This window comes from Lissotriton vulgaris, chromosome 2_1 (genome assembly GCF_964263255.1).
Source record: "Lissotriton vulgaris chromosome 2_1, aLisVul1.2, whole genome shotgun sequence".
Classification (NCBI taxonomy): domain Eukaryota; kingdom Metazoa; phylum Chordata; class Amphibia; order Caudata; family Salamandridae; genus Lissotriton; species Lissotriton vulgaris.
The window spans coordinates 1,821,522,522-1,821,536,457 of NC_141687.1; the positions used below are offsets into that span (position 1 = coordinate 1,821,522,522).

General features: G+C 46.8%; 1 protein-coding gene across 2 annotated transcripts in view; it reads left to right on the top strand.

Moving 5' to 3' along the window:
- CTDSPL2 (CTD small phosphatase like 2) overlaps positions 1 to 13,936 on the top strand; it is a 459,434-nt gene that overhangs the window by 317,050 nt on the left and 128,448 nt on the right. The window lies entirely within an intron of this gene.

The following is a 13,936-nucleotide window of genomic DNA, read 5'->3' on the forward strand; positions in this document are numbered from 1 at the left end:
CACAATGTTACACAGATACACTATCCTTTATCAGTGTTATTCTGACGTGGCCGACATATTTCTTGTATACATCGACAATTAAGTGGTGTCTTACTCAATCTTGCCTTGTATCGGCAATGGCAACCCCCTGGGTTGCGTCTCCCCTCTAAGTTCTGAATTACCTGTGATATTTAAATTCATTTAAGACCAAGTTAACATACAAGATCCAAAAGCGGCACATATGTCCACTCTATACAATTCATCACAATACCCCATATATTTAATCAAAAAACACTCCATCATTTATACAAACTAGCACAAGTATGTATGAATTTCATCCATTTTTAAACAATGTTAGAAATATACCTGACCCAGCAAAACCCCTATGCAAAGATTGACAGCCTCTATTCAACCAAGTTTACAGTAGCCATCTATTCCAGCTTTATATGCCAAGATGTGCCGCCAGCTCCTCCCCACTGTTTAACCCTCCGGGCACCTTGGTTTCCAAATCTACTATGTACCGGGATTTGGTCCCGTTGCATAGTAGATTTGGACTTAATTGTCGATGTATACAAGGAATATGTAATACTACACTGAGCTTTGTATGGGTTTGCAGCCTCCAAGTGAGGACGTTGTGCTGTGTTTTGCTATTTATGCCAAATTTTCAGTTCTTTTATCTGCAAAGTATATATGCTAGAGCTGGCATAATCTAGGACTGGATCCTGGTGTAGTCAGTGCAGTGTAGTTTGGGTTACACTTACGTAGGTGCTCTCACATATCCAAAGAACTGTTTGTTGCCTCCAGAGAACTTAAATAGGTAGTTCTTTCTGTTGCTATCTAGTCATGTGGCCATTTGTACCAGTGTATGGACCAAGTTTTTGAACGTCTAGGTCAAAAAGTCTTTAGGTTGTATAAAGATTATTATAAGGGTATATCCTGGATTCAACCTCAATCAGAAACTTACAGTAACATAAAGGTCCTCCAAATGTGAGTCTAGCCTTCACCTAGTAAATCGGGAGGAAAACCACAAAAGGGTATTTACCCACTATTGATTACACTAGCTGTGAAAGGAACTTAGTGGAGGAAACTGCCTTTAGCTCTCACTCAATCGCCTTACCGTGCTTTTTCTGAAGAAGGGTGGTGTGCCGCCTCAGTGCTATTACAGTTAACCAACATGTCCCTAAATATATTTGGATAAGTTGGTGCAAAGTGTCTTAAGTGAAATGTATAGAAAAAAGCCTGGCTCCACAAAATCATTTTTATTAGCATAATAGGACCTATTAAATCAAAAAATGATGCAAGTGTAGACCTCGTAATGTGTCCATAGTTATCAATGTTTTTTAAACCTGCCACTTATTTATTTAAAAAAAAAATCTTTTAATATACTCACTGCCTCTAGTGCGTATTCAGTAGTGTCTTGGAATAGTGATGTACGCCTCGCTGGCAACCTGACATCATGGGTAATTGTAACACATGAGATTGTATATTTAGGATGTAATATATGACTCTGCAGACCGTATACTGTGACAAGTGTCAATAGTTTCGTAAGCTTGAGGAAGGGGAAACATCAGCTGCCATGTAGTCTAGAAGAAAGATGGAGTACGTGTCAGCAGCGCAGTGGTTCATAGCCAACTCACCAATAAACATGGTCGCCAGCAGTGCGGAGAGATCGAAGATCGATGTAACGTCTATCAGATCAGTACAAGAGGTGTCATCAGGGAGGGCAGGAATATCACCAATGCTTGCTTGAAGTTCGCTATGATGCAGCAGGCAGTTAGAAACCGATATTGCCCTGCGAAGGCATGCATGGTTGAAGGTGTCTGGGTTTAAGCCTAAGGTGCAGGCAGCCGTCAATAGGCCCGTCACTGGGGGAGACACCTTTTGAAACTTCAGTAGATGAAGCCCTGCAGAGCATGAAAATAAACAATACAACTACAATGTCAATGGGATCGCTACAGTTCAGAAAAACTTTCAGAAGAACTTTCAGGAGAACCTCTGCACCAAGGAGAAGACTAACCAGCAGAGTGGGAACCAAGACAACAGCCAGACACCCTACCTCCACTTCCCAATTCCCACTGCATGGCACCTCACCTTAATGCCCATGCACCAGCAAGCAAAGGAAGTCGTTTCGGTGGAGATAGAGGCAGAGCATCAGCCCCAAGAGGGGCCGGTCCCTCTAATAACAAACTCCGCATAGGGATCTTCCCACGTCTAACACCAGTCTGGGAAATGTTCTGAGAACTTCTTAACATCCAAACATCAAACCAAGACCAGCCAACTCCAAAGAACAACGCCTCCTCAGCAGGTGGTCAAGGACCTATTGTGAAAACAAGCAATAGAGAGGATTTCATCAAAGGTGGGAGGGTGGAGTGTTCTTTCTAATTCTGGTACCAAAACTATCCAAAACTCTTAAGACCTACCTTAGATGTCAGGACCTTAGGTAGGTACATCAAGAACCAAAAAATCAAAGTGACAACTCTTAAAGAGGTCATACCACACCTATGGAAAAGAAAACATATGGTAACCTTAGATTGTAAGGACAAATACCTACACAGTCCCACGTACGGCAAACACAAAAGACTCCTGAGACTTGTAGCAGATAAAGTGCTCTACCAGTTCAAGGCTGTAGCTTTCAACATAAAATCTGCACCAAGGATATTTACAAAATGCCTAGCAGCAGTAGCAAAACATCTATAGAGAAGTGGAATAAAAGTGTACCCCTATCTGGGCGACCGGTTAGACAAAGAAGGATCACTCGAGATTCTAGGAGGGCAGAAGAATCATAATTCAGACCCTATATCACCTAGGGTTTGCCATACATTTTTAAAAAGTTAGCACCAACCCCACTGAAAGGAAAGACATTTCTGGGAGCATGACTAAATTCAAGCAAAAGCATTTCTTGATCAGAAGATAATCAATGCACTAACAGACAAGATTCACCTTTACCAGAAGGGGCAAACTGTCAGAGTATAGTGTTGAAACTGTTTGGCATCGTGGCCTCTTGTATTCCCCTTAACCGCAACGCATGATTATACATGAGACCACTACAGGAGTGACATTAGCGACAGTGGCTACTGGCCACCGAGAGGTGAGAAAATCTAATGGTTGTAACAGAAAAAATGCACAAGAAACTATAATGGTGGAGCACTTCATACAGCACAATGGGCAGACTCTTTCAAAACCAACTCAGTCACGATCACAATGGATGCCTCACACTCAGGCTGAGGAGCTCACATGAATGGGCTAAGGATCAGGTGGCATAGGGAGCTCTCTTGAAATGGCGAAGCACATAATTGTGCTGGAACTAAAGACAGTTTTTCTGTCACTGAAATCCGTTCAGAAACTGATCATGTGAAAACCCATGCTGGTGCAGACACTCGCAGCAACCATGTTCTTCCTCAACAAACAGGGTGGGCACAGGACTCCACAAAACTGTCCACCCTAGTTCAGGTGTTATAGACATAGTCATTCAGGGGACCTGAATCACAGTTACAATACACTTACCAGGAGTGCAGACCAGAGGCTGACAAACATCTCATATGAGTGTGAACTAAAGCAAGAGGCGGCGGACAGGATATTCGAGAAGTTGGGAACACCAACAGTAGATCTCCAATGACAAAACTTCGCAGCCAGCTTCCCAAACCAACAAGCGCAGGTGATACAAAGTATATGCTTTCATACGCTCTGACTGTTGCAACATCCAAATATACTGGAATCAGATACTAGGGGAATTAAACAGTGATAGGAGCACAACTAGTGTGGTAGCCCAAGTTTGTCGTGCTGGGCATTCCCACTGAGCTAGACTTGCCACGTAGCAAGCTCCTATTGTGCAATCCAGGTCTGATAGTGGCCAGAAGGGACGTAACCCGTCGCTGGGGAGCCCCGGATCCACCCACACTTACCGAATTGAAGGCACACATGGACCTCTAAATGGTGGCAGAGATGGTGACGTGCTGGGTTAGAGGCTGCCCCCAAAAGTTCTGTAAAATTTGGACCCCTTGACTAAAACATTACGGACTAGAGGTGAGAGATGAGGAAGCTGCACCCAGCATAACATGACTGGACCTGGGTGAAGAGAGGAGTTAGAGGAGCTCCCCCCTCCCTTATCTTACTTTTATTCTGTATTTTCCAACAGTCCACCAGATTGAGACCAGCTAACACAGATGATGGCCCCGAGATGGCCTAACCGGCTGTAACCCCATCTATGTCAATTTGGTTTTATTTCAATATCTATGTATTACTGCAATGTCATGCATCTATCCCTGTGTCTCTGTGTCCTGCTCTTGTATTAATAAAAACAAAATGCAAAAAAACAAGCGCAGGTGAATGCTCAGTTAATTGATCGGACAGTAACGTTTGCATGCGCCTTTTCCCCAAATATCTGTTATCGCTGGTACCGCGAAGTACAAACAAACAATGACATAATTCCTAATCTGCGGCAGGGGGCAACACATACCTGGTACTCTGATCTAGTCGAGCTAGCACAGGGCAGGAGGATAACACTGCCAAAGCTACGACACTTATTAACAAATCAGGCGGGAAGGTTGCTCCACCCAAAACTGCACACTCTACCTGGCAGCATGGCTTCTGAAGAATTAGATTTCGGACCCCTTCTCCTACCAGACAGGACCATTGAGGTGTTACAGGAAGCTTGAAGACCTTCCATAAGGTGGTGTTACACTGCAAAATGACGGAAGGCGTATAATTAGTGGCACATCACAATAACACCTAACAAGCACGCCGAATGCTACCTGCTCATTTTTTTAAACGGTATGCTCTCTGCTGCTGCATTTTAGATTCACTTTCCTACCTCTGTGCACATCACGCTCTGCTCCCCGGTCCACCATGGATTTTACCCGCTTGAGTGGATGGAGTACTCTGCACTTTTCTCGCTCCACCCTGCTTCCGGCCCGGAGAACGGAGGGGGCAGAGCTCTCCTCCTACTTCACCTATGCCTGTTCCTCGGCGCAGCGGACGCGCACAAGCTACCAGTAAAGCCTAGTGTGCTTACGCGCTGTATGTAAGCTGCTTCCTCACCAATTTTAAAACTGTTATATTTCTGTGTTTGCTGCATTTTGACTCTCGGCGCTGCAGACGTGCACTATCTGTCAAAGAACCTAGTGTGCCGAATGCTACTTGCTCATTTTTAACAACTGTATGCTCTCTGTGCTGCCGCATTTTAGATTCACTTTCGTACCTTTGTGCACATCCCGCTCTGCTCCCCTATCCACCGTGGGTTTAACCCACTTGATTGGAGGGAATGCTCAGCACCTTTCTAGCCCCACCCCGCTATCGGACAGGAGACCGGAGGCGGTGGAGCTCTCCTCCCACTTCACCAATGCCTGTTCCTCCGTGCAGCGGGCCCACCAAAGGCAAGCCTGTCTGCGGCCGAGTCCAGGCGCCACAACCCCTCACGTTTTTCCCGCGACACCATAGTCTATAGCCACCAAGAACTGCATTCACTTAGAAATTAGGTGAACCCAAATTGCAAGCACTCATTCAATTCCATCAGTGCCCAATTCAGCTGCCTTCACTGCAACTTTTCCCTCCAACCATTTAATAAAACCACAAGTCCTACTTCAGAACTCGCTCTACTCTTGGATGAACTAAAACTCGACGCCCTTTTCCTAACCCAGACATGGCTTTACGCTGAAGCTGACCCAGTCATCATTCAAAGCCAGCTCCCCCCCGCTCCCCCCCCCCCCCCCCCCCATCCCCCTGGTTACTCAATAGTGAGAGCCGATCACATGAGAGGGGGAGGCATAGCTGTGGTGTACAAAGACATATATAACTGTTGTACCACCACTGACCCTTTATCGGATTCTCTCTGAGTACATTCTCTGGCCTATTAATCTACCGCCCGCGGCACCAGGAGAATTTCTCACAGCCCTGCCTACTTCGCTTGTGAACCTGGCCTACGCCCCTTCCAATTTTACTGTGCTTAGGGACATCAACCTTCATCTAGACGACCCTAACGACAACGCGGCCAAGGAACTAGTCACAAACCTATCTACGCTCACGCAGAAAGTCCCTTCCCCTACGCATGTCAAAGGCCTCCTCCACGACTTGGTCTTCAGTAACTTACCTGAACTTACGTAGACACCCCACAGCCGCTCCCGTGGTCCGATCACTACCTGGTACCCCTCACTTGGGCAGTTCAGCCTCTTCCTCTCTCCCCCATCCCAATCATGGTTCTGGAGCGGATTTGGCCCAAACTCCCCACTGACCACTGGAGGTCAGTTCTTGAAGCCTCTAGACCAGTTACTGATCCTAATCCCACACTTGCAAATGACAAGTTAGCAGCTCCTTCGATTTAGTGCTCTAAAAAAAAATCCTCAAGAAATAGACAATCGCCCCGGTGGTTCTCTCCTAAGCTCAGAGAATCAAAACAAGAATGCAGAAGGCTAGAGCAAAAGTGGAGACAGAATTATTCTGAATCCAGAAAGCTTGACTACAGAAAGTCAGACGTTATAAATTCGAAATTAATGCTGCCCAGGCCTCCTTCTAGGAGGAGAAAATCAACGCTGCCGCCAACTGCCCTAAGTAACTTTTCAAATCGGGAAAACTCTCTAACATGCCTCTAAAACAATCCTCAGAAGGGGCACTCGCGTTGTAACAACCTGGCAGAATTCTTTCAACATAAAATCCAAAATATCTATAGATCTTTCCCAGCCTCCCAATGTGAACATACAGCTCCTCTTACTTCAGATCTTCCTGTTGAACCCCTAATCTCGCCAAGCCGATTCCCTCTGCTGGACTCTGCCTTACTGGATTCACTCATGGTTAAAGTAACCTCAGGCTCTCCCTCTGATCCAGCGCCCCCTCAGTCCCTTAAATTAGTCGCTAACATCGTCCATCCAGCAATATTTGATCTCCAAAACTCCTCTATCCTTACTGGCACTGTCGTCCCCGCTTGGAAATGTGCGCTGGTCAAAGCCCTTCTAAAAAAAAAACAAAGCTTCTTGACCAGGCTAATCTAGCAAACTATCGCCCCATTTCCCTACTACCATGGCCGAGCAAAGTACTAGAAAAGCACATAAACTCTGTTTTTTGTTGGGTACTTAGACTCTAATGTCCTCCACCTCTCCCAAATCTGCTTCCTCCCTCAGTTGGGGACCGAGACTACCCTCCTCGCGGTAACTGAGGAGGCCAGAAAAATACTGGACCAAGTAGGTACTGCCGCAATCATCCTCCTCGACCTCAGTGCCGCTTTCGACACAATCAATCACAACACCTTGATCCTCCGTCTTAAGATCCTAGGAGTATCCGGCACTGCACTAGCATGGTTCCAGTCCTTCCTTAGTGACGCTTCTTCCAAGTGTTTGAAGGAGATGTTGTTGTCTCCAATCAGATACCGCTCAGTTGTGGGGTTCCGCAGGGCTCCTCCTTAAGCCCCACTCTTTTTAACATCTATATGAGAACCCTGGCGGAGATCGTCCATCCATTTGGCATAAAGATAGTCTCCTATGCAGATGACATGCAACTCGCCACTAAGCTCTCAGCCTCCTGTTTTGGCCTGCTCAGGATTCTACGTAAGAGCCTCCCCCTTCTCCCATTTCAGGCGAGAAGAATCCTGGTACAGGCCCTTATCCTCTCTTGCCTGGATTATGGAAATGCTCTATCTCGGAGCCCCTCTGTCCACCATTTATAATCTCCAGATCATCCAAAATTGTGCTGCTCATCTGCTTCTTCAGATTCCCCGCAGACAATCCAGTAAACCAGCATTAAGGATCCTTCACTGGCTCCCCATCAGGGCCAGGATCTTGTTAAAAGCCATGTGTCTGGCACACAAGTCCTTCTGGAAGTGCGGCCCGGCCATTTCCCAATCCCTTGTCACACCCTATCACCGCTCTAGGACCTCTGCTCCAGCCTCACCTTCTCTGCCGTTAAGCACAGAGTATGGAGAGCCAGATTGGGCGGATGCTCCTTCTCTTTCAATGCTGCTAACTCCTGGAACCCCCTCCCCCTCCATCTGCGGAAGGAGTCCAACCTGTTGGCATTTCGAAAACTCATCTTTTTTATATCCCTTTGTAGCACTTGCTCCTGGCCAGCTTGTTCCGTCCGCAGTGCTGGGAGGACTCAGGGTAGCCATGCGCTATACAAGCATCATTTCATTCATTCATTCAACTCAACTGGGCACACAATGCAACAGTGCTAAAATACCTTGCTTATCCACTCAATGTTGGTTATCGTACGTCTCACTCGGGGTACGCCTGGCAGCGATTTGTGGCATACTTGGGAGAAGTAATAGACTGAAGTTTCTTTCAAACTACAGTTATCAAGAGATTCCTGGATGGGCAAAGAGGCGACTTACATTGTCAGATCTTGATTAATATGCATAAACGGTGAATGGTCCCACTTTGTGGTGTTTGCAACAGAATTCATTTTTCTGCTTTGGAAGAATAGAATTGTGAGAAACGTTTTTTGGCACCAGTCAGCATCCTTTGGTGCCCCTGTTTTTAAAATGCATGGCTGGGTCATTTTTTCTGTTGACTTAATTTAGCTCACTTAAGATCGCTAGTATACCTTCACTTTTTCTTGAATTGCTACACCACCTGTGGAAAGGAAAAAATCTGAGGAACCAACATGCTGTCTGTATATGGTGTCTTCTGTAGTGTTCCTGAACTAAATTTTCCAGAAAATATCCCAAAAGGCCATCTGCAAGTGCGGAACTATCTGGGTGAAGGGAAGACTTGAAAGTGTGGGTCACAGCCTTGCTAAAGTCTAAAAGACCGCTTTATGTCATCTGTGTGTTATGGGACAATGAACTCTCCTCCCTCCACTTCAACCCTTCAAATAAGTTTGGATCGCACCCTGATCGTCACTGGCTTGCTGATGGGACATAGGGTTTCCTTGGTCGGTATTTATGGTCCTAATGTAGACTTCCCAGCCTTTTTCCATGAGCTACAGGTTCGTCTCCTGTCGCTTGACCCTAGGCTTTTGATACTTGGGGGTGATTTCAACCTATTATTGGACCCCTCCAGGGACAGCACCGCCACAGACACGAACCCTCGTGTCCTACAAGCTCTTAAGGACATATGCACCCACTTTTCTTTGACAGACGTTGAACATACATTGCACCCACACCTTCCGGAATTCACTCACTATTCGGGGTTTCATAACACATGGACCAGATTGGATTACTGGCTGGTCTCCCCGGGGTTTGCTGGTTGGCTGGGAGGCTTACTTACTCTCCCTCGTACACTTTCGGACCACTCTCCGGTTGTGCTTCGTTTGAATATCCCCAGACTGGGTGGCTACGAACGTCAATGGCGCTTTCCTGGAAGCGCCGTGCCGGATCAGGTTTTCAACGAGGAAGTAAGGCAGGCGATTGAGGATTATTTTGCAATTAATACCGGGTCGGTTGACACCTGAGCCGTACTATGGGAGGGTTTCAAGGCATACATAAGGAGTCTGTATTGCCAAGCATGCTGGTGTCCTCCGGGATCTCCATTCTGACTTAAACTGCTTGTAAGCCAGCATAGCGGCCTTAGACCATGAATTGCTTGTCTTAGTCACCGGCACAGCAGATATGCGACGTTTTGGCCTTGTTGCTTGAATTCAGGCTGGCGGCGGAGCAAAGTTATTGTTCCTTTATAAACATGTTGTTCGATGGTATGGCGAGGGCGAGAGACCTGGCAGATTACTGGTGCACACCTTGCGCCTTCCACGAGACTGTGCTTACATCACGGAGCTCACTGGCCCGAATGACACCCTGTTGTGCTCTACCCCTGGCATATGCGACCATTTCCTTTCCTATTACATGACGATGTATACTTACAGGCTTACTGGGGATATGCGAGACCTGGGGATCTATTTGGCAGACATTGCTCTGGTTTATTTAGAGCGTTATATGCAAGATTTTTTGTCCGTTCCCAATTCCCAAGATCGCATAATAGAGGGTATTTATGCATTACGGGGTTCCTCTGCACCGGGCCTCGGCGGCTTTTCTGCCGATTTTTATAAAGCTTATAAAGACATCTTAGTCCTGCGGTTGGTCGAGGTCTATGCAGAGGCACTTGAGGTGAGTATTCTTCCTCCAACATTCAGAGAGGCGGTCATTATTCTTCCCAAGCCAGGCAGAGACCCTAATTTGTGTAGCTCATATAGGCCATTGTCTTTATTGAATCTTGATTTATAAAATATTGGCTAAAGTTATTGCTATACTTCTGTCCTTGTTAATGGAATCCATTATTTCTCCGACGCAGTCTGGCTTTGTTCCACATCGATCTACCTAATTGAATCTGAGGACCCTCTTCACTGTATTGCACAGGATAGATCCTGCCACCCCAACTGCTGCCATCCTTCTTGATGCCGAAAAGGCATTAGACTCATTCGAATGGCCTTTTTTCCTGTTGATCATGTTACGCATGGGTATGCCGGAATGCTTTGTTTCCACCGTGGCGCTTCTGTACACTAATCCTACCGCTAGACTGCGCCTGAATGGAACTCTATCTGACCCATTCGTGCTGTCCCGGGGTAGGAGACAGGGATGTTCCTCGTCCCCACTGCTTTTTATTCTGTCTATGGACCCATTGGTGCGCCATTTTCAGGAAAAACATTTGCACTATGGCCTCCAATTCTGCACTGGTCCCCTTCTAGTTTCGCTTTACGCGGATCACACAATTCTATATGTTAGGTTGCCCCAGCTCAATCTGGAACCCTTAATCCTTGAGATTGTCCGATTTGGTAAGTTTTCGGGGCTCAGTGTAACTGGCAGAAGTCAGTAATTTTTCCACTGACTGCTGGCACGGCTGCCTGGCCCTGTGAGTTTCCTCTTGAGTGGTGCAGTGACACGGTTCAATATTTTGGCGTATATGTTCACTTGGAAACTGCCACTATGATCAGGCTGAATTATGGCAGAACGAATTGCTCCCTTGAATCACAGATCGAGAAATGGCTACGTTTGCCGTTGTCGATGGCTGGGAGAGTCGCCATAATTAAGATGGTGGTCCTTCCTCGATTTTTATATCTTTTTAATAACATTCCCATCCCTCTCACAAAAATCTTTTGTTCGAGGCATATGAGCTGCAGATTGCACACTGTGCATAGATCGCCACCTAGTGTTGGGCCAGGATGTTTGCAGTTTGTTGTTGTCCTGAAAAGTTCTTTGGAGGTCACGAGATAGGTGACTTCTTGTTAGGACCACATTGCGCATGGGCATCCGTTCCATCCCCAGATTGTTTTTTTCCGCCATCGGGCTCGGATGTGTTTCCTGCGCTCCAGTTTGGAACCGATTTTCCTTCGGCGCGCAATCCTCACCCAGTTCAATGGTATTGTTTCGATCGCGCTACATCAAAGCGATTCTCTACCACTTCGAAGTCTTCAATTCCGGTCGTCCTAGGCCTTGCTTTCTGGCTCATGGAAAGAATGCCATTCAAGAAGTGTCCTCCATGTGGGTCGAAGTTTCCCCAACCGACCTACATGAGGTGTGCAACCTTTGCCTTTCACCGGAGCACGAGGCCAAAGACTGTTAGGCGTGTGCCTAATTCTGCTCCAAGAAAACCATTCGGGACTGATGAGCCCGGAGAACTATGGCTCGCCCGTCAGCTTCGATCCCCGACGACATCTTCGAAGAGGGCGTCAACGTGCCAGAACACTAGCATGCCGAAGAGAGTATCGGATCTTCAGATGCCGAAGACAACACTCCAGCTCAATGGGTCGTAAGTAAGACCATCGACCTCAACCCTTCCTCAACACCCTCAAAAAAGGCGTTGGTCACTCCCTCACCTTTGGGCCCGGGTGCACACTGAGACACTGCTTCCCACGCCCCGCCTTCGGGCCCGGCAAAGAAACTAAGCCTTCAGTTGTCTCTGGCTCGAGCCAGCCTATTCCTGGTGCCAATCCTATACCAACACCGAAGAAGAAGCCATCTTCCTCCACTACGCCGACCGTTGCTCCGACACCTAAGCACACGGCACCGAAGAATGGCAGCGGCTCATCGATGCCGAAACCGCCCTTTGAGCAGAGTAAAAAAACGCCCAAAGCGCCAGATTCACACGCATCGGAGACGAAAAAACACCTGGAACCGAAAAAACAAGTTCCGGTAAAAGACATTACAAAAGGGCACACTCCTAAGTCAAAAGACTCAACACCAGCTACCGACTCGGTGCCGAAAAAACCTACGGAGCCGAAAACTTCGCCGAAGGATTTGCCCCACTCAGAAGAACTTTTTACACCGGATCCCAATCTGAAAACTCTTGTAAAGGATCCTAAAACCGGACAATTGACTCTCAGCTCCAAGATGAGACCACTTGAGGCGCCTGCGCCTCCTCCACCTCCAAAGAAAGACATTGCAACCTCTCCATTAAGGGTTCCTTCTCCACCACCTCCCCATATTGTTCCTCCTCCTCCACCACATTGTTCCTCCTCCTCCACCACATCATTCACCTACACAATCTACTAATCCAGGTGATGATGTAGACACAGATTCTGACGACATAGGTGAGGGTGCACACGACCCAGCAGGCACCAATAGTCCCCTTCAGTCACCTAATCCATGGGATGATTACAGCACCCCTGATGTGCCTTACGTCCCACAAAATTATGTATACCCTTCCAGACCTTCCCCACCAGAGGACACTATAGGGTTTAACCTACTAGTCCAAAGGGCTGCACAATATCATGGGGTGAACTTACACACCGATGCAGTGGAGGAAGATTTCCTACTAGACACTTTTGGTAACACACAAAGGTCTACTGCCATTTTACCAATGCTTAAGGGTGTCATCAAGCACTCAACAGAGGTTTTTAAGGATCCTGTCAGGACTAGAGTCCTCAATCCTCGCATTGAGATAAAATATAAAGCTGCCCCTGCTGACCCAGTTTATATTAAAGGACCACCACAATTAGATTCTCTAGTAGTGTCTAATGCACGTAAACATGCAAATTCCCAGACATCAGGTGAGGCCTCACCAACAGACAAAGAATCTAAGCTCCTTGACTCCTCCAGCAAGTGAACAGCGGTACAAGCAGCTAACATCTGGCGCATTTTTTCAACACCCAAGCGTTGCTGGCAAGATATGACCAGGCACATTACGACGAACTAGAGTCCATAATGCAGCACCTACCAGACAAATACAAAAACAGGGCTAATGAACTTATTCAGGAAGGTAAAAATATCACTAATACTTCCATTCGTTGTGCCCTAGACGCTGCAGATACCGCCTCAAGGGCAATCAATACCAGCACCCTACTACGTAGATATGCTTGGCTACGTATTTCAGGTTTTAAACCTGAGTTACAAAACTCCATCCTTAATCAGCCATTTGAGACACATTTATTTGGCCCAAATGTTGACATGTCTTTAGAGAAAATGAAAAAAGACACTGATACAGCAAAATCTATGGGAGCCTTGCAGCAGCAAGTTCCCAGACGTTCCTTTCGTCGCTCATCATACAGAGGCAACACAAGAGGCTACTCCACCAGAGAGGAGGTTACAGGGGTAACAACAACCAAGGCATGGGCAAAAACAACTCCCGCTCTGCCTCTACCTATACCCAATGACTTTAACCCCCCCCCCCCCCCCCCCCCCAACATTCCACTCCTGTGGGGGGAGGACTTCAACAATTCCTGCCTGCCTGGATCAACATCACATCAGACAGGTGGGTGCGACAAATTTTTCAGTCAGGTTACTGTCGAACTAACATCTACCCCGCCCCCCCTAAACATACCACCCAAACAGCGTCCAATGTCAAAAGAACATTTATCACTGTTAAAGCAAGAAGTAGTATCCCTGCTAGAAAAAAGTGCAATAGAACCAGATCCTTTGCACCAACCAAACAAGGGGGTTTACTCTCTATATTTTCTGATTCCAAAGGAGGACATCTCTCTAAGGCCGATTTTAGACCTCAGACCACTAAACCTATACATAGTCAGACCATTTTCACATGGTCACACTCCAACAAGTACTTCCGCTCCTGCTGCAAAACGACTTCCTGGCTACTCTAGATCTCAA